Consider the following 20019-nt stretch of genomic DNA (forward strand, 5'->3'; position numbering starts at 1 on the left):
TTTTTTATTTCAAGTGTATTTAAAGGGCAGATATACTGAAGATTTCAGACTTCCAAAGGTCAAGTTGTTGATTCATGTCTATACAGTAGGCCACATAATCAACTCAATAATTTTTTTATTCCTCATTCACTTACTATAATTGCTGAACATACTATTTTTGTTTGTTACCTGGATTCTATTATTTAAAAACACTGAATTACATTTTGGAATAATTTCCATGTGTTGTAGATCTGATTGTTTTCTGTTTACTTAACTTGAGTCTCCTGTAGCAGAATTTATCCAGTAATCTATTCAATATATTTATGAATATATTGTGATATTGTGAATATATTGTGATGTGAATATATTGTGATGATTTGTGATGGTAGACTTCAAGAAGGGAACGATATTTAGGGGCCAGCGCTATGGCCTGGCAGGTATAGCCATTGCCTACAGTGCCAGCATCCATATGGGCACTGGTTTAAGACCCGGCTGCTCCACTATGGCCAGGGAAGCAGTGGAAGATGGCCCAAGTCCTTGAGCCCCTGCACCCTCGTGGGAGACTCAGAAGCAGCTCCTAGCTCCTGGCTTCAGATCAGTGCAGCTCTGTCCATTGTGACTCCTTGGGGAGTGAACCAGCGGATGAAAGATCTCTCTCTTTCTGCCTCTGCTTCTGCCTCTGTGTAACTCTGCCTTCCAAATAAAAAAATAAATCTTAAAAAAAAAAAGGATTGAGTAAAGAAAAAAGATTAGTTACTGATTCCAGATTAGCTAATAATTCAAAGAAAATATAACAGTTCAGTTCTTTTGTGAGTTACAGACCTATTAAATTTGCTTTTAAAGTTAAATGAGAAGCCGGCACCACGGCTCACTAGGCTAATCCTCTGCCTGCGGCGCCGGCACACCGGGTTCTAGTCCCCGTCAGGGCGCCGATTCTGTCCTGGTTGCCCCTCTTCCAGGCCAGCTCTCTGCTGTGGCCAGGGAGTGCAGTGGAGGATGGCCCAAGTACTTGGGCCCTGCACCCCATGGGAGACCAGGTTAAGTACCTGGCTCCTGCCATTGGTTCAGCGCGGTGTGCCGGCTGCAGCGCGCTGGCTGTGGCGGCCATTGGAGGGTGAACCAACGGCAAAGGAAGACCTTTCTCTCTGTCTCTCTCTCTCACTGTCCACTCTGCCTGTCAAATAAATAAATAAATAAATAAAGTTAAATGAGAATTATAAGATTACAAGACCATTTTTTCTTCAGTAGCTATAATAATAGGACTGTATTTTTTTCTTCTTAAAGAAGTACCTTCTTCCAGTTACAGAATATTTCATAAAGTCAACTCACTCCATCTCTAAGTGTGAAGCATTTAGAAAATTTGATTTATTTTGGGGGGGGGGGCAGAGAGTCAAGAGTTCCTACCTGCTGGTCTACTCCCCAAGTAGCCACAAAGCTAGACCCACAGACTCAAACTAGATCTCCTGGCACCCTCACCCGCTGCCTCCGAGGGTCTGCACTCGCGGGAAGCTGGAACTGGGAGACGAGCAGGAACTCAGGCTCAGGAACTCTTATTCGGAATGTAGGTGTCCCAAATGGCATCTGAACAGCTGGGCCAAACACCTGCTCCATTCTCCGGCAGTTTTATACACAAGCTTATTCTGTTCTTGAGGAGAGTTTTCTTTCAGTTTTACTTGTTAAGCTGAACAAGAACTGTTTCCATTGTTCACCTAATTAATTAAAAGTTCCTGGCCGGTGCCGCGACTCACTTGGCTAATCCTCCGACTTAGGCACCCGCACTCTGGGTTCTAGTCCCGGTTGGGGCGCCAGATTCTGTCCTGGTTGCTCCTCTTCCAGTCCAGCTCTCTGCTGTGGCCTGGGAGGGCAGTGGAGGATGGCCCAAGTGCTTGGGCCCCTGCACCCAGCGCCGGCCGTGGTGGCCATTTCGGGGGGTGAACCAATGGAAGGAAGACCTTTCTCTCTGTCTCTCTCTCTCACTGTCCACTCTGCCTGTCCAAAAAAAAAAAAAAAAAAGTTCCTTTAGAGGGGAATAAAAAGTTAGTTGAAAGAAATTTTTAATGTTGGCTTGACAGAAAGAATTACAGTATGATTTTTCCTTCCAACTCTTCCCCCGGCTTCGTTTGGACTTGTTACTGTCAAATTTAGCACTAGTTATCTTTTCAGTAAATGAAAATGCCGAGAGAGGGGGAATGAGACGTTGAGGGGTTGGGATTGGTGGGGGAGGACGCTGAGGAAGTGAAGCTCCTAGCAGGCTATTGCAAAACAACCAAAGGAGCAAATGTGTTAGAATAAATTAGGACATCGTGAAGTCTGTTTATTTTCCATTTTAATTCAAAAGACAGTATTTTAAAGAGTAGATCTCAAAACGATTCATTGGATCTGTAATTATCACACAGTTATTCTTAAGTGTTGAAAATTAACTGAAATGTGATCCCTGTTAAACATAAGAGTGGGAATAAGAGAGGGAAGAGATGTATAATTTGGGGCATGCTCGGGCTGACTTGCCCCAATTGGTAGAGTTGGAAACATACCAGGGGATTCCAATTCAATCCCATCAAGGTGGCATGTGTCAATGCCATCTCACTATTCCAAGTGATCAATTTCAGTTCACAATTGATCATAATGAAAGGACTAAGAGTCAAAGGGAGCACATAAACAAGTCTAGTATCTGCTAACACCAACCGATAGAATAAATAAAGGGGAGAGTGATCCAACATGGGAAGTGAGATACTCAGCAGACTCATAGAATGGCGGATGTCCTAAATAGCACTCTGGCCTCAGAATCAGCCCTAAAGGCACTCGGATCTGGCTGAAAAGCCCATGAGAGTATTTCAGGCATGGAAAGCCAAGACACTCTGGCAAAAAGATCTCTGTGAGTGAGATCCCAGTGGAAAGAACAGGTCTTCAAAGAAGGAGGTACCTTTCTCTGAAGGGAGGAGAGAACCTCCACTTTGACTATGACCTTGTCTAAACAAGATAAGAGTCGGAGAACTCAAGGGGCTTCCATAGCCTTGGAAACTCATAACTGGTGCATAGGGAGATTACTGATGCCATAAACAGGAGTGTCAATTGGTAAAGTCAACAACAGGAGTCACTGTGCACTTACTCCTCATGTAGGATCTCTGTCCTTAACGTGCTGTACACTGAGGCTTAATGCTATAACGAGTACTCAAACAGTATATTTCACTTTGTGTTTCTATGGGGGTGCAAACGATTGAAATCTTTACTGAATGTACACTAAACTGATCTTCTGTAAAAAAAAAAAATAAGAAATTATCAATTCCCAACTTGACTCTCACTGGGATTAAACATGACAATAGGTCTGATCTGATTTCATCATCATTTAAAAAAATCATCTATTATTTTTCACTTTATGTTTCTGTGTGGGAGCAAACTGTTGAAATACTTACTTAAGGTATACTAAGCTGATCTTCTGTATATTAAGATAATCGAAAATGAATCTTGATGTGAATGGAAGGGGAGAGGGAGTGGGAAAGGGGAGGGTTGTGGGTGGGAGGGACGGTATGGGGGGGAAGCCATTGTAACACATGAGTCGTACTTTGGAAATTTATATTCATTAAATAAAAGATAAAAAAAAAATCCAAAAAAAAAAAAAAAAAGACAGTATTTTACAGAGTAGATCTCAAAACGATTCATTGGATCTGATTAAGTTTGTGCATAGTTTGGAAAAACTTATTTAAACAATCCCTTAAATGTATGCATTGTTCACTTATTGATTTATCAAATCAATCATCAACAAATATTTACTCAGCCCTTTCTAAGTGCCAGATACTCTCTGAGCACCAAAGTTCAAGCTGTTTGTGCTACCATGGAACTTCTTAGATAATGGGGATAGAGACATTAAGTGAACAATTATACTAAAGATCTGTTCATCTACGTGGCTGTGAAGTCCTGTGATGGAGGGGCTGGGGGCAGCCAGGCCACGGAGTGCCTTGCTGATGAGGTGACTTTACATGAGACTTCAGGGTTGAACAGGGGTAAGAGGCCAGCTTTCTGCTGCAGTCCTTCCAAATTAAATTACAGATAACCTTGGTCTGAGAATCCCATTTCTAAAACACCGTACTATGAACCACCATAAGGTTGTTGTATTCATTGTAGTAAGCTTTTCCTCCAAATTTCTACTCACTACAGTATTCAATCAATATGAGCCACAAAGGTTGTTCTTGTGTCATTAGATCTTTAAATAATAGCCTTGATTCTGAAGTTTGTATTAACTTTAAGGCAGCAATGACGTAACTTACTGTGACAAGTATAATAGGTTAGCATCACCCAGTTCAACTCATATGATACCAGCCCACATTGCCCAGGACTGGAAACTGCTATCCAACTGCAAAATAGCTTTCTGGTGGGGCTAACTCATGAATGATTGCATTTCTATCAGGATCCGTATCTCCATCTCCTCTGCTCTGTGCAGAGAATCGAGGCAGTATGTAATAATCCCTACAATTTATGCAGCACTCGCTAATTGCCAGGTAGACACCTAAATATTGTATGTGTATTACCTCACTCTGTCCTCATAGCAGTCCTGTTGAAGTGAGTACTAGGATTACCTCCCCTTCATTAATGAGGCAACTAAGGCACAAAGGACACATATCTTGCTCAAGGTAATCAGGTGCAGGTCGCAGAATAGAGCTTCTAAGCCAGGCAGTCTGCTTCAATTGCAGTAAAGTGTGTGGATTTTAACATTCAGAGTCTGAGCTGTGTCATCAGCACTTGTACAACCTTGGGCAAATTGTTATGTTCAATGAGCCTTAGTTTCCCCATTTGTCAAAAGGAATTGTAATCTTAACCCCAAAGTCATTTTTGTTTATTTTATTTCAGTTATATACAAGTTTATACAAGTTTCATATTTCATATATACAGATTTAGGAACATAGCGATACTTCCCACCCCCATGTTCTCTCCCACCCACATTCCAACTCTTCTTCTTCCTCCCTCCCTGGTTTTTACAAAGATCTATTTTCAGTTTACTTAATACTTGTACCCTGCACTAAGTAAAGACTTCAACAAATATTATGAAGAAAAAAAACACTTTAACCTCAAAGTTTGGTCAGGGAAAAACACAATAATAAATGTAACTATCCCTTAAAAGACACTACTCAATAACAATAGACTTTTCCTTTCTGACTTGTAAGAATAAATGTCTCTAGGATTCAGAAACCTGGATATCCATATGATTGTTAGTAAGATAGTATTATTTCATTCTAGTCTTCATTGACCTTTACAATTCTTCCAGTTGAACAGAACCATTTAAAGTTTCTATTAATAATTTATTTTATTTTATTTTATTTTATTTTATTTTATTTTATTTTATTTGACAGGCAGAGTAGACAGAGAGAGACAGAGAGACAGGTCTTCCTTTTCCATTGGTTCATCCCCCAATGGCCAGTGCGGCCAGCATGCTGCGGTCTATTAATAATTAAGCACCTTTTCTTTCAATGAGAAAAAGAATAATTTATCAAAGTATACCTAAGTTTATTACTAGCATCTATACCAGAGGAAGGAAGAAATTAGCTGAATTTTAAAACTTAAAATTTAAAAACCTAAAAAACTTGCACAGTAAGTTGCAAGTCATAGAAACATTATCTATACCAACTGTAAAAATAAAGGTATTTTGTCGAGTGATATGAGCGAGAAAGTGCTGCACTAATGCAGGCTGTTCTGGCATTGCTCTAGCAACTCAACATCACCAGTGAGTGCTCGCTTCCTTGCATTTCTTCACACTTCTGCCACAGGGCCGCCTTCATCCCTGCTCCTACTCTCCTCTTTGTTACAACGTGCCTGCCAGTCACTCCTGGGGCTTCATTCTTTCATGTCTGCATTCAGAGTGCAATATTCTGAGTACAGAGTACAATACTCGGTCTGCAAACATCCAACATTTTTGAGCTCCTTTGTGGCTGCAGACACATAGGTCATAGGTCTCCCATTATCCTCTTGCGAGAGGAATGTCAGATGCTGGCTGGATACTGCCATTGCAGCTTTTTTCCTAGCATCCTTGTCCAGTGGAAAGTTGCAATGAACACTATTTCACTATTTGATTTAGAAAATTAGACACCAGGGAAGCAACCAATTTTGTTGTATCTGAGTTTTCCCAGTACTACGATACTCTTCCGCTTCATACAACCCCCTTCATCTATTATATTGTGTCTTTCTAAATCGTAAGCTTTTGTTCTTCATCTCCCTCACCCCAGGAGTACACATGGAGAAAACTTTTTTGCATGCAGAAGAGAGCCCTTTGGGCATCATGTTCTCCAGCTGAGTTTTGCTCAATTTTGCACCTTCTTTAAGTTACTTAAAAAAGATATACTGAATAATGCTTCCCAGGGCAGGGAAGCTACTCAGCTCCTTTTGTCTTGCAGAATTGCCCTTCACATGGGATGAGGGGCCCACAGGGCCAGGGAGACAATCCTACCCAGCGTCCTTTTTCCCACTTCTACATCATGTCCCAGGCATCCAGGAGCTGAGATTCCTGCCCCCACTGCCCCGACTGGCCTTTCCCTAGGCCCGTGTTCTCAGGTTTGGAGCACTGCTGATGTGTTCCCCACACACTAGTAGGTGACAGTGAACGGTGGTCCATGAGGAGCTGTGCACAGGACTTGCAGTGTTCACACAGAAGCCCCAAGCTCTTCCCAGTGGGAACGGGGGCTGAAAAGAGAAACAGGGTGGGAAGAGAAGGGGGGAATTGGTATGGAGGATAGTAAAATAGAGGAAGAGTATCCCCGTGATCTGTGACCTTCAAATTGGATGAGTGCACACAAGGCAAGGAATTTCTCTCATTTATGTAAATTCCACCACAGTAATCTCAATGTAGCTATTTTCTGTGACTCCTGAACGCTTAACTATGTCTCTGCATTTCAACTCTTTTTGAATAATTGCATATAATTGCATTATTCAAATTGCATTATATGAAGTTCTGTCTGTATCAGCAATAATGAAATCTAAAATAAAAAGTGCTAAGCAGCAGCCTTCCTTCTGAAATAGCTCCTAGTGTAATGTTATTGAAACAACTGTCATGCTTTTAAATTTTATGTTTTTAAGCATTTGTAATTTTTTAAGGAAAGCACAATGATATTTGGATACTAAGTTGAATTTAGTTATTACTTTCGTTAGTATAAGACTCAGCACATCATCTAAAATAGCATATTTATTTCTATTACCTTCCTGGCTGATACACCTGTCTCTTTTTCTACTGATTAGTGTTCCTATTACCAACTTAGGCAAATAGATTCTATTGTCAGGGAGAGAGTTTGCAGATAAATGCACAAGATACAATGTCCCTACAGAGAAGCCAGGTCCCACATGTAGAAACACACCCAATTGTCCAGGAGAAGAGTTTCTGTTCTTTCTGTTCCCATGTTACAAAAGCTGCTGTGTCTCCAGGAAAGAAAAAGAATCAGGGGTTGGGTATGCAGCTAGCAGCTAAAAAGTGCTGAACCGCTCTTCAAAGAGGAGAAGCTGAATTCCCAGGACAGTCTTGGAGGGAGGGAAGAGGAGAAAGGTGAGAGGGAAGGGGGAGAAAGGAGAAGCCCATGAGATGAAACAGACCGCATGCTCTGTGTTGTGACAACTTCCCGAGAGCACCAGAGTCAGCCCTGAGTTCACTAGGTGCTGGAGACAATAGGGCTATTGAGGCCACCTGTGAGCACTAGCTCACCCAGAGAACTGATTTGAGGCAAACAGAGATGACGTGAAGAGATGCAAAACTTGAGCTGGGACTTCCATGAAAATCTCAGACATTAATGGCTTCTAAAATTGAGTCTTTTTAATTTTCATATTTATTTGAAAGGCAGGGAGACCCAGAAAAAAACAGAGACACAGTTGGAGAGAGAGAACTCACATCTGCAGGTTCACGCCCCAGATGCCTGCAACAGCCAGGGTTGTGCTGCACCAGGCTGAAGCCAGGCACCTGGAACTCAGTTTGGATCTCTAACATGGTTGGCAGGGATCCAGTACTTAAGCCATCATCTGCCTCCCATGGTGTGCATTAGCAGGAAGGTGAATCAGAAGCAGAGCCGCTGGGATCTGAACCCAGGCCTTCTGATGAGGGTTGTGGACATCCTGAAAAGTGACTTAACTGCCAAGCCAAATGGTTGCCCCTGAAATTGGGTCATGAACCAAATTTAATTGGATCTCTCTGGAATAAAGAGCCACCAGGTGGCATCTTTAGTCCAACAACAAACAGAATAAACCTTGCTGTTTTAGAGCAGGGAGCAAACATTTACTCCAGCCCTGCATACTCTAACGAGAAAAAGTTGAACCCCACAGAAGTATAAGCGATGTGCCCCGTGTTAAGAGGCAGAAGTAGAAAAGCTGGGATTAGATTGCTTCCTAAAACCACTGTCCAATTTCTTGCTAACACTAAACAGAAAGGAGATGCAGTAAAACAGAATGAGGCTTGTAGACACCAGCTGCTCTTGAATAGAAGCAGTACAAGATGGGGAATCGGCTGACTTGGATTCTAATCTCACATCTGCCTCTTTGCAGCTGTTTGGAAGCACAGCTTGCCCTCCCAGAACGCACTGCTTCTTCTGTTAAGAATGACCGGCTTGTTTCCATTCACCTAAAATCTCCTATTTTGTGAGTGCTTCCGCTTAGGGGAAAACAGATGTTAGAGTGAGATGGTGAGGTCCATGTGGACACTTATGTAAATTATGCAAGTGTCTTTTGGGAGCATCAGATGACAGCATAATTTATAGACTCAGCCTTGACCCAGCTACTTCTTGCCCTTCACCTGAGGTACCTGGCGTGAGGGAAGCAGCAGATGGAAGAGGGGAGATAACTGAGTGTATGACCATGTAGACAACAGCCCAGTCTCTGCACCCACAGGCTGAATTGTTACAGCCTTTCATCCTCCAGGGGCTGGAGGGGCTTGTGGCTTGTCTTGGAAGCCATGCAAGGTCTCCTCATGCCTGGCACCCTGCCCTTCGTGGACTTCCCTCAACTCACTTCCACCCTTCGCTCTTGCCCTACAGTGTGCCTGCATGCTCTACTCCTCCTGTGTAGATTAACCTGGGTGTGACTCAGGGGTGCTGCCATAGGGTTAGCATCTTTCCGTCTTTACCTGAATCCCTCCTGTTTTCCCACCAATGACTGCCTTGCCAAAGCTGAGGTGGAGCCAGCTCTTGCCCTGATGGTTACCAGCTTCCCAGTTGGACAGCTTTTCTGTCTCAGTCTCTTACCCCAGTGATTCACATCTTCACGTGAGTTTAATGCATTTGCTCCTCCTGTATTCGTTCTTTCCTCCAATACCTATGTACTGGACATATTTTATGTGTAAATATAGGTTCTGGGCATTGTGAAAGAGAGTAGGCTGCTGCTGTGGCATAGTAGGGTAAACCTCTGCCTATGGCGTCAGTATCCCACATGGGCACAGGTTCAAGACCTGGCTGCTCCACTTTTGATCCTGCTCCCTACTGATGGCCTGGGAAAGGAGTGGAGGATGGCCCAAGTGCTTTGACTCCTGCATCCACATGGGAAATCTGGAAGAAGCTCCTGGCTTCAGATTGACCAAGCTCCAGCCACTGTGGCCACTTGGACAGTAAACCAGCAGATGGAAGACCTCTCTTTCTGTCTCTTCCTCTCTCTGTAACTCTGTCTCTCAAATAAATAAATTTTAAAAAATTGAGAGCAGAACAGTCAAAGTCCATGCTCAAGCAGCTCATCATCTCGTGGCGGGGGTATTGTGGAGGGTGGGAGTAGGACGTAGGGTTGTCAGATAAAATGCAGATGTGCAATTAAATTTTAATTTCAAATAAATAACCCAGAATTTTTTTTAAAAATATGTATTTGGAAGGCAGAAATACAGGGAGAGAGAGAGAAATCTTCCATCTGCTGGTTCACTCCCCAGATGGCCTCAATGGCCATGACTGGGTCACACTGAAGCCAGGAGCCAGTAGCTTCATTAAAGTCTCTCTCATGTCTGGCAGGGACCCACCCACTTGGGCCATCTTCTGCTGCTTTTCCCAGGCCATTAACAGAGAGCTGGATCAGAAGTGGGACAGCAATGGGTGCCCATATGGGATGCCAGCTTCTCAGGCAGCAGCTTTATCCACTATGCCACAATGCCAGCCCCAGTAAATGTAATTTTGAAATGAAAGCCATGCTTAATAGAAACATAATGCAAGCATCAAATATAAGCTGCATTTGTAATTTGTAATTTTCTGTTGGCTACATTGAAATAAAAAGCAGGCAATATCAATTTTGATGATATATTTTGTCATGTTTAAGATATGTTCAAAATATCATTTGAACATCTCAAAAATTAATATTTTTAAAAATACACATTATTGAGATATTTTGCATTCTTTTTTTCCTATTAAAGCCCCAAAATTGTGTTTTGTACTTAAACTGCATCTCAGTTATGAACAGTCATATTTCTGTTGTCACTTGCCACACATCGCTAACGGTATCATATTGAGCAGTGCAGCCTTTAACTTTACTTGTTTTCAGTATCTAGCCCACATCACAGTTTCTGTGGCATGGGACATTGGGTCAGCAGTCCTAGACTGAAAGAGGAATGGAAAAGCTGTCCAGGGAACAAACTGGATCAGATAATATAGGACTGACATTTTCCTACTTAGATTCTAAGTACACTGGTGCTCACATCTTTAAAGTGTGATGCCTGTGCCCAACAGTAAATAAATTACAGATTTTATGATTATTCAATTCCTTGGTTCAGTGAAAGAAACTAATGTAGACTCTTGGACTTCATTATGGCTGTGTGGTTCAGTTTTGGGTCCTTAATTCCAACTTGTCCTTCTACTTAGTGCTCTTTAGAATGAGGTGGCACAGGCTTACATAGACTTGTTTGAACTATACTATCCCCAGGTTATATTTGTCCTTGTAGACTTCAGTGGTGGCAATTTCCAACACACAAATTGGTTGTATTTTAGATTTCAAATGTATATTAATAACATGTATAGAAAAACTGTTTATCAAGGATGGATAGTTTACCTGGCCATCTGACCCAAACTTATTAAAAGGCTAGTAGAAGCTAAACTCTATTATTCTTAGTACAAACTGGGTCTCCCAGTTTATACTAGGCATACATATCTTGGGAATGCACAGAAATACACAAAAAGTTAAAGGATCTATTCAGAGCATTAATAACTCTTGGACTTTGGAGGTAGGATTCTAGGATTTCTATTTTTTATTTTGCATGGTAAAATGCTATATTTGTGTAAATTTCAAGGTAAAATATTTTGGATACTGTGTATCTTCTATGTTTTCTGTTTTCACCCAAGTTCATATTCATATTCATGTGCCATTAGAGGGACTAGAGAGGAAAACTCAAATGAGAGAGGGAGAGAGAAGGAGAAGGAGGGAGAGGTGGAGTAAGAGGAAGGGAGGCATGTGTAGAGGGCAGGGATATCCGTGAATAAAGAATAGAAATGCCATTTTCCTGACCCTACCCTGAACAGGTATGCCTGGAAGTCCTTGCTGAGTGCCTCACTGCATTCAAAGAGTCTTCCTCTACCCAGAGCTGTTTATCCACCTGCTGCCAAAGTCTCCCCTCTCCCTGCCTGTCTGCAGAAGGAGAATGAATAACAGCTGTTCTTGCTCACTGCCCGACCCACTGAGACCGTTCTGTGCTCTGTGGGGAAAAGGGCCCAGGGCCCCCAGTGATTTAGAGAGCTATCAGTGATCAGCACTGCCACGTATAGTCTGTATCATGTCACCATCGCCACCGACTCCAGAGGCAGGAGGAGAACTTCGGGCCTGGTGCTGTGTTGTGCCAATGTCACCCTTTCCATACCATGCTGGTCCATGTTCCTTGAAGTTGTTTTTCTCTTCTGTTTGGATGAGTTGTTTCTGAAAATGCCACACTAAAAAGAAAGGAATCTATTTTGACAAGATGGATGTGAAATTATACTATGCTAAACATCTGAAGCTACGGCTCATTTTAAATTCCCATTGCCAGAATGGAAAACTATCTTGACTGAAGTGATGGCAAACAACATTGCTGCTAAATGACCTATTTCCCTTTAGTGCTCAATCTGTGAGAGAAAACTGAATTTCTTTCTACCTGTAAGTATTCTTTCAAGTTGCCCTTGAACAGCAGTATCTGAAATAATTGCAAAAGTCTTGAGTGATGTTTTACATTAGAATTCTAAATAGCATTTGGTTTTTTGGTTCTTGGGTTTTTTTTTTTTTAATGAAAACATCAAGCCATCCTTCTTAAAAGTCAGTCCAACTTATTTTCAGCTTAAATATGGAAATGGTCATTTGGGAGTCATATACTGGGAATAGCCCTAAAATTTTAGGTGTAGTAGAAACCCCCTGTCAGTCTGCCTGTGGGTGAAATGTTGGCTGCTCTTTTCTTTCTCATCCTCTGTAGAATATCCTCAGTGTTTGTAAATATGAAATACACTCAGAGTAGTGGATAGATCAACCAGAAAAATGCAGTAGCACCCCACATACTCATACATATGTACAACCTAATTACCATTTTTTTTTTTTTTGACAGGCAGAGTGGACAGTGAGAGAGAGAGACAGAGAGAAAGGTCTTCCTTTGCCATTGGTTCACCCTCCAATGGCCACCGCGGCTGGTGCACCGTGCTGATCCGAAGGCAGGAGCCAGGTGCTTCTCCTGGTCTCCCATGGGGTGCAGGGCCCAAGGACTTGGGCCATCCTCCACTGCACTCCCTGGCCACAGCAGAGAGCTGGCCTGGAAGAGGGGCAACCGGGACAGAATCCGGTGCCCCGACCAGGACTAGAGCCCGGTGTGTCGGCGCCGCAAGGCGGAGGATTAGCCTAGTGAGCCGCGGCGCCGGCCTTAATTACCAATTTTCTGCCTATACTTTTCTGATGTATTTTTCTGTATATGTACATTTTTCCTGCTATGCAGTAGTATAAAATCATCATAACTTTTTTGAAGAGGGCTCATGATTGATTTTTATACTATATTAGAATATATAATTTCCTTTGTGATATATGGTTTGTCCCTCATTAAGACTTCTCTGTTATTTCTATAATGCCCCTTTACTTCATGAAGTGCAAGAAAACTGGTCAAAAAAAGTTTCCATGAATTTATTTCAATGCCCCCGCGCCTTATTATGTATATCTCCCCCACATACACTCAAAAACAAGCTTTTGGGGCCCATGAATGCCTGTCATGTCTATCTATTTCATCTTTTTTATCCCATGAGGCACAAAGCAACTCAGAGTAGAAAATATAGTAAATTTTTACTAAATGTTAGTTGAGTGAATTAATGCCTTATAGATTCCTGTAGATTTGCTTTGGTACTCAAAGTTGTATACCATCTTTAACATCTCTTTCATCCATCTTGGGAAACTCAGTTGGGACAATAATGATACTCCATAGCCTCAAAATCTAACTTGGAGTGTATTTTTCTGGATATAACTAATTAGAACATAAAGATGTTATGAGTCATTTTTCCTTCTTTGCATCCTCCCTCTATTCATATAGGAAACAGCTACCTTTATTCACTTTTCAGCTTTAGCATTTTGTCAACACATATTTAAATTATAAAATATGAAAAAGTATTTCACCTTTACATGAAAAAGAAATATAAAATTCAGCAATTTTTTATTTGTGTCCAAAATACCCACAAAAATATTTAAAATTGTGATGTCCTATGCTGATGAAGTTCTGAAAAGTAACACCTAAACAAATGTAAAAGCAAATAAAACTCAGTGCCATAAAATGTTTCCATTGACTAATAAAACAAATCCAAAGTACCTAACTAAAGAACTCGATGGGAAAATACTTATATTGTGGGGAGCAAACCGGACTAGACTGAGTTACTGGAATTAAGACTTATTCTATGCATCTGCTCTCCCACTGTGGGGAGCAAACCGGACTAGACTGAGTTACTGGAATTAAGACTTATTCTATGCATCTGCTCTCCCACAATATGGCGCTGGGAGAGAAGTAAACAGCTTCCGCACAGCTGCCTCTCACCAACTTGACAAGCTGCAGGACTTGCTACTGATTGGAGGAGAGCAGCGTACTCGGCGTGTGGGCAGCCGAGTTGGGATTGGCGGAGGACTATAAAGGAGGAGAGAGACGGCATGCACCAGGAACATCTATGGGGAACATCTAGCTGAAGGAACACCCGTGCAGCCCCCGAGAGAGCCGGCCGGCGGTGTGCCGCTCCCCTGCGGAAGTGGGGAATGCGGCCAGGGGGAACCGCCCTTCCGCGGAGGTGGAAGGGACGGTAGCCAACCCGGGAAGAACCAGCAGCAAACCCGGGGAGGGCCGAACAGACGAAAGAACAGCGCAGGGTCCTGTGTCGTTCCTCCACGAAGAGGGGGAGCGACATAATGATGCCGTGACTCGGATATGAAGCCTAGGCAGGGTTCTGTGTCGTTCCTCCACGAAGAGGGGGAGCGACATAATGGTGCCGTGACTCGGATAGGAAACCTAGGAGGGAAAGAAACGGGAAGAAGCAGGAAAATACCGGAGAGAGAGACTAGCAAAGAGCCTAGGTGCCAGAAGAAGCTATTGAAAGCCTAGGCATAGACTCAGATATGGACTGTGGGAAAGAAGTTAGGATTTGAAAGCGAAAGTGAAAGCTTTCATAGACTCGGATGCGGACTATGGCGGGGAAGCTAGGAGATTGAAAGCGAAAGTGAAACCTGGAGGAGGCTTGGACTCGGATACGGACTGTGGGGAGTAGCCAGGAGAAATGAGAGGAATATTGTTGGAAGAAAACTTAAGGAAACATACCGGGTAGAGAAAAATGTTAGGGAGGATGAAGCCGCGAGTGCAGGCCAAGCCATCTTGGAATTCTTCAAGTCACCCCGGGGAGCAAGAGGCGAAGATCTGGAACCAGAGGCAGAGACGTGGGCCGCCAGGATTCGCCAGGTTAGTCCGGGGAACTTGGACTGAATGCCGGTGGTGGCGGAAACATTCGCGAAAGCCGCCGCGTGCAGAGAGAGCACGGGGCGTTGGCGCGAGGCCGTGGTGCGGGCGCGAAGTGCGTGGAGACCGCGGAGCGTGCGCGCAGAGCCGGGAACCCGCCGGCGGGGCGAGGCGCCGGGAAGCCGCGCAGAGCCGTGAAGCCGCCGCGGGGCGAGGCGCCGGGAAGCCGCGCAAAGCCGGGAAGCTGCGCAGATGAGAGAGGCGCGGGCTGAAGCGGCTCAGCCGGGAAGCCGCCGAGAAGCAGCCTCGGGGCGGGCGCAGCCGGGAAGCCGTGGGGATAAGAATGAGAGCGGGAAGCCGCAGGGATAAGAGAAACAGAAGTTTAGAAGTAAAGTGAGAAAAATAGGAATGCTGGAAGATAGAAGTAAAATGGGAGAAATAGGAATGCCCGGAGATAGAGAAATAGAGAAATAAAAAGGCCTCCCTACAACACTGCAATGTGAGAGCTTGGATTCGGTCTGGCTAATCAAGTGAGGCGATGAGCACCTGCGGGCAGCTAGCAGCTTATGCGCCGCAGGTCACCGAAGACAGGCACGAATTAACATCAGTAAGGCTTCCCCACAATGTAACAATTAGGAGGCTTGGATTCGGTCTGCCTGATTTAAGGCGGTAAGCGCCAGCAAGCAGCTCGACCAGAGTATGAGCTGCAGGTCACCGAAGATAGGCACGAACCAACACTAATAAGTCTCCCCCACAATAAGGCAATGAGAAGGCTTGGATTCGGTTTGCCTGATAGAGCTTGTAAGCCCCTGCGGGCAGAGCAGAGCATGCGCTGCAGGGCACCGAACACAGGCACGCATCAGCGCCTAAAAACCTCCTCACAACATGGCGAAGAGAGGACCCGGATTCGGTTTGCCTGATTGATAGGACTTGTAAGAACCTGTGGCAACTCTAGCAAGCAGAGCAGAGTGTGTGCCGCGGGACACCGAAGACAGGCGCGTATCAACGCCAAAAATAAAAAGAAAGGGGGATCTGTGGGGAGCAAACCGGACTAGACTGAGTTACTGGAATTAAGACTTATTCTATGCATCTGCTCTCCCACTGTGGGGAGCAAACCGGACTAGACTGAGTTACTGGAATTAAGACTTATTCTATGCATCTGCTCTCCCACAATATGGCGCTGGGAGAGAAGTAAACAGCTTCCGCACAGCTGCCTCTCACCAACTTGACAAGCTGCAGGACTTGCTACTGATTGGAGGAGAGCAGCGTACTCGGCGTGTGGGCAGCCGAGTTGGGATTGGCGGAGGACTATAAAGGAGGAGAGAGACGGCATGCACCAGGAACATCTATGGGGAACATCTAGCTGAAGGAACACCCGTGCAGCCCCCGAGAGAGCCGGCCGGCGGTGTGCCGCTCCCCTGCGGAAGTGGGGAATGCGGCCAGGGGGAACCGCCCTTCCGCGGAGGTGGAAGGGACGGTAGCCAACCCGGGAAGAACCAGCAGCAAACCCGGGGAGGGCCGAACAGACGAAAGAACAGCGCAGGGTCCTGTGTCGTTCCTCCACGAAGAGGGGGAGCGACATAATGATGCCGTGACTCGGATATGAAGCCTAGGCAGGGTTCTGTGTCGTTCCTCCACGAAGAGGGGGAGCGACATATATGAACATATTTACAAAGTGTTTTAGTTTTTCTTTGATAGCAAAAATTGAAAAACAACCTGAGTATTCAACAATGTGGGACTGAGTAAACGAATGAAGACAGCTGATTTTGAGCTAATCAAACTGTCCATAAGACAATCACTAGTACCATGTCAAACAAACGTGGGGCATAAAGATAATGAAAAATTGAACCATCAAGTGTGTCACATGCTTACAGTTCCTAGAAAAGACTTAAGCATAACTAAAAAAGAGAACAAAAGGAAACAGGGCAAAGTGCAAACAATTATTATAGAGTGATGAGATTATGGGAGCAATTTTTTGGTTTCCTTTTATGTTATTTTAGCAATATATAGAATCAAAGGAAAAAGGAGATCAAGTTTTAGTCCCTCGATGTTCATATATTAAGGAGAATGTTATGCAGATACCTAAGCAACATTTCTCTTCCTTGCTTCAGAATCTCAGCATGAATTTTGTCCGGTTCCAGGGGCTTAACCATTTTTTTTAATACCTCTGGCTACCGTGGTTATTCTTTGAAAGTCTAAACAAAGTTTGTATTGTTCCCTGGCAGTATCTCTTACTTGCATTAAACCATGAGTTATGATATTAGTGCATCCTGTTGTGGATTCTTTGAAGTAAGCAGACTCCATAGCTCTGTTTCTGGCTGCATAGTAAATGATAGTCTTCTTTCAGGGTGTATTCTATTTCCAAGGTCTTATCCTTTGTTATATATAAATGGCACATCAAAATTTTCCCATAATAACCATCATTATTCTAAGTCAACATTTTTTGTAATTTTACCAAGGAAAGTGTAAGAGTTACAATTATAGTGTAACTTTATACAGGAAGCATAGGTTCTTCCAAAAAGTTAAGACTTTAGTAATGAAAATAATCCAACACAATAGAAAAACTTGGCTCTTTTATAAGGCAACAGAAGCTTCACATTGCCTAATTTATCTGGTCCATATACATAAATCGTCTTTATGTAACTTATATTTGTTTCTGGTTTCTTTATATCTGAAAGGTCATTTAAATGGGGTATATAAATAAGAATGAGAATAAAATTGCTAATCATCTATACCCCCTCAATTTCTCAACACTTTCATCATCAATGCAACACATAGAGTTAAGAGCAAGTCTGAAGGCCAGTGCTGTGGCTTAATGGATTAAGCTGCTGCCTACAATGCCAGCATTCTTTTGAGTCAGGCTGCACCACTTCTTCTTTAAAAAAATTATTTTATTTATTTGAAAGGCAGAATTACAGGGAGATAAGAGACAGAGAGAAAAAGGTGTTCCATCCACTGGCTTGCTCCCCAGATGGCCGCAACAACCAGGGCTGGGCCAGGCCGAAGCCAGGAGTCAGGAGCTTCTTCTAGATATCCCACGTAGGCTCAGGGGGTTAAAGCCCAGGCCTGCAGCACCCACATCCCATATGGGCACCTGATTGAATCCTGATCGTTCCACTTCTGAGCCAGCTCTCTGCTAATGCACCTGGGAAAGCAGTGGAAGATGGCCCAAGTGCTTGGCCGTTGTGGCCATTTGGGGAGTAAACCAGCAGATGGAAGACCTCTTCCAACTCCCACCCCCCCATAGTTCTGCCCTTCAAATAAGTAAAATAAATCTTTCAAACACATACACATACACATACACATACACATACACATACACACACACACACACACACACGCACACACACACAAAGACCCTCTTAAGCCAGATCATTAAAGTTCAAATCTTTGCTATATTCCTAAAATTCTGGAAAAATGACTTAAGTTCTCTGTGCCTGTTTCTTACTGTAAAATTAGGATGAAACTTGTGGGAGTTAAGTGAATTAAGTTAATTTGTTACTTAAGAAATGTCGTTATTACTAATACGTTTTAGAAGCAGAGAAAACAAATATAAAAACAAATATAAAAATTACACAATTCCTGTCTTCCAGGTGATTTGGAAAACATTTTTCCCCAAAGAAACCTTTAATTTAATGATTACAAATTTTATAAGTACAACTTTAGAAATATAGTGATTCTTCCCACCATACCCACCCTTCCATCCCCACTCCTCCTCCCTCTCCCATTCCCAGTCCCATTCTCCATTAAGATTCATTTTCAATTAACTTCATACACAGAAGACCAGATCCGAATGCCTTAGGGGCTGATTCTTAGGCCAGAGTGCTATTTAGGACATCTGCCATTCTATGAGTCTGCTGTGTATCCTGCTTCCCATGTTGGATCATTCTCTCCCTTTTTGATTCTATCAGTTACTATTCGCAGACGCTAGTCTTGTTTGTGTGATCCCTTTGACTCTTAGACCTATCAGTGTGATCAATTGTGAACTGAAATTGATCACTTTGACTAGTGAGATGCCATTGGTACATGCAACCTTGATGGGATTGTATTGGAATCCCCTGGCACATTTCTAACGCCACCATTTGGGGCAAGTCCGATTGAGCATGTCCCAAATTGTACATCTCCTCCCTCTCTTATTCCCACTCTTATATTTAACAGGGATCACTTTTCAGTTAAATTTAAACACCTAAGAATAATTGTGTGTTAATTACAGAGTTCAACCAATAGTACTAGAACAAAAAAAAAAATACTAAAAGGGATAAAGTATTAAATTGTACAACAGTCAAGACAAGGGCTGATCAAGTCACTGTTTCTCATAGTGTCCATTTCACTTCAATAGGTTTCCCCTTTGGTGCTCAGTTAGTTGTTGCCGATCAAGGAGAACATATGATATTTGTCCCTTTGGGACTGGCTTAATTCACTCAGCATAATGTTTTCCAGATTCCTCCATCTTGTTGCAAATGACCGGGTTTCATTGTTTTTGACTGCTGTATAGTATTCTATAGAGTACATGTCCCATAATTTCTTTATCCAATCTACTGTTGATGGGCATTTGGGTTGGTTCCAGGTCTTAGCTATTGTGAATTGAGCTGCAATAAACATTAATGTGCAGACAGCATTTTTGAGAGGCAGAGTCTCAGAAATCTTTATGGAGAGAGACAGAGCTCCCCAAATGCCTGCAGTGGCCTCTGGGAGGGGTCAAGGGTGGGAGCCTAGAACTCCATCTAAGTCTCCCACATGGGTGGTGGGAACCCAAGTACTTGAGCCATCACTGATTCCTCCCAGGGTCCACATTACCAGGAAACTGGAAACAGGAACCAGAGCTGGGCATTGAACCCAGGTATTCTGACAGAGGATATGGGGTTCCTACTCACTGGACCAAACACTCACCCTTTAATTCTGCCTTTTAAGAAAAAATCAACCTGGAAGCAACTTTACTACCCTCAGTGGAAAGATGAAAGTTTTCCAGTAGTTGAAGTACACAGTGAAGGACCTTGGGAATGTTTTTATGTGAAAATGAAATTCTAGTTGATGCAAATTTGAGCCACATGGAAGTATGAAGGGCCAAAATATCTTATGAGCACCTCAAGGGGCTTTTTTTCCTTTGGAAAACAATTGCTGGTTTGGAGTCTAGAAAGACTGAAGAGGAAAATTTTTCTAGCCTAACAGCTCTCATCTTTTACCCCAAAGTC

At 43.2% G+C, this 20019-nt stretch overlaps 1 protein-coding gene across 1 annotated transcript in view; it reads left to right on the forward strand.

Annotated features, from left to right (window-relative positions):
* COL25A1 (collagen type XXV alpha 1 chain) overlaps positions 1-20019 on the forward strand; it is a 530955-nt gene that overhangs the window by 419612 nt on the left and 91324 nt on the right. The window lies entirely within an intron of this gene.

Source organism: Oryctolagus cuniculus, chromosome 8 (genome assembly GCF_051225735.1).
Source record: "Oryctolagus cuniculus isolate XC-2025 breed Fujian yellow rabbit chromosome 8, ASM5122573v1, whole genome shotgun sequence".
Classification (NCBI taxonomy): Eukaryota; Metazoa; Chordata; class Mammalia; order Lagomorpha; family Leporidae; genus Oryctolagus; species Oryctolagus cuniculus.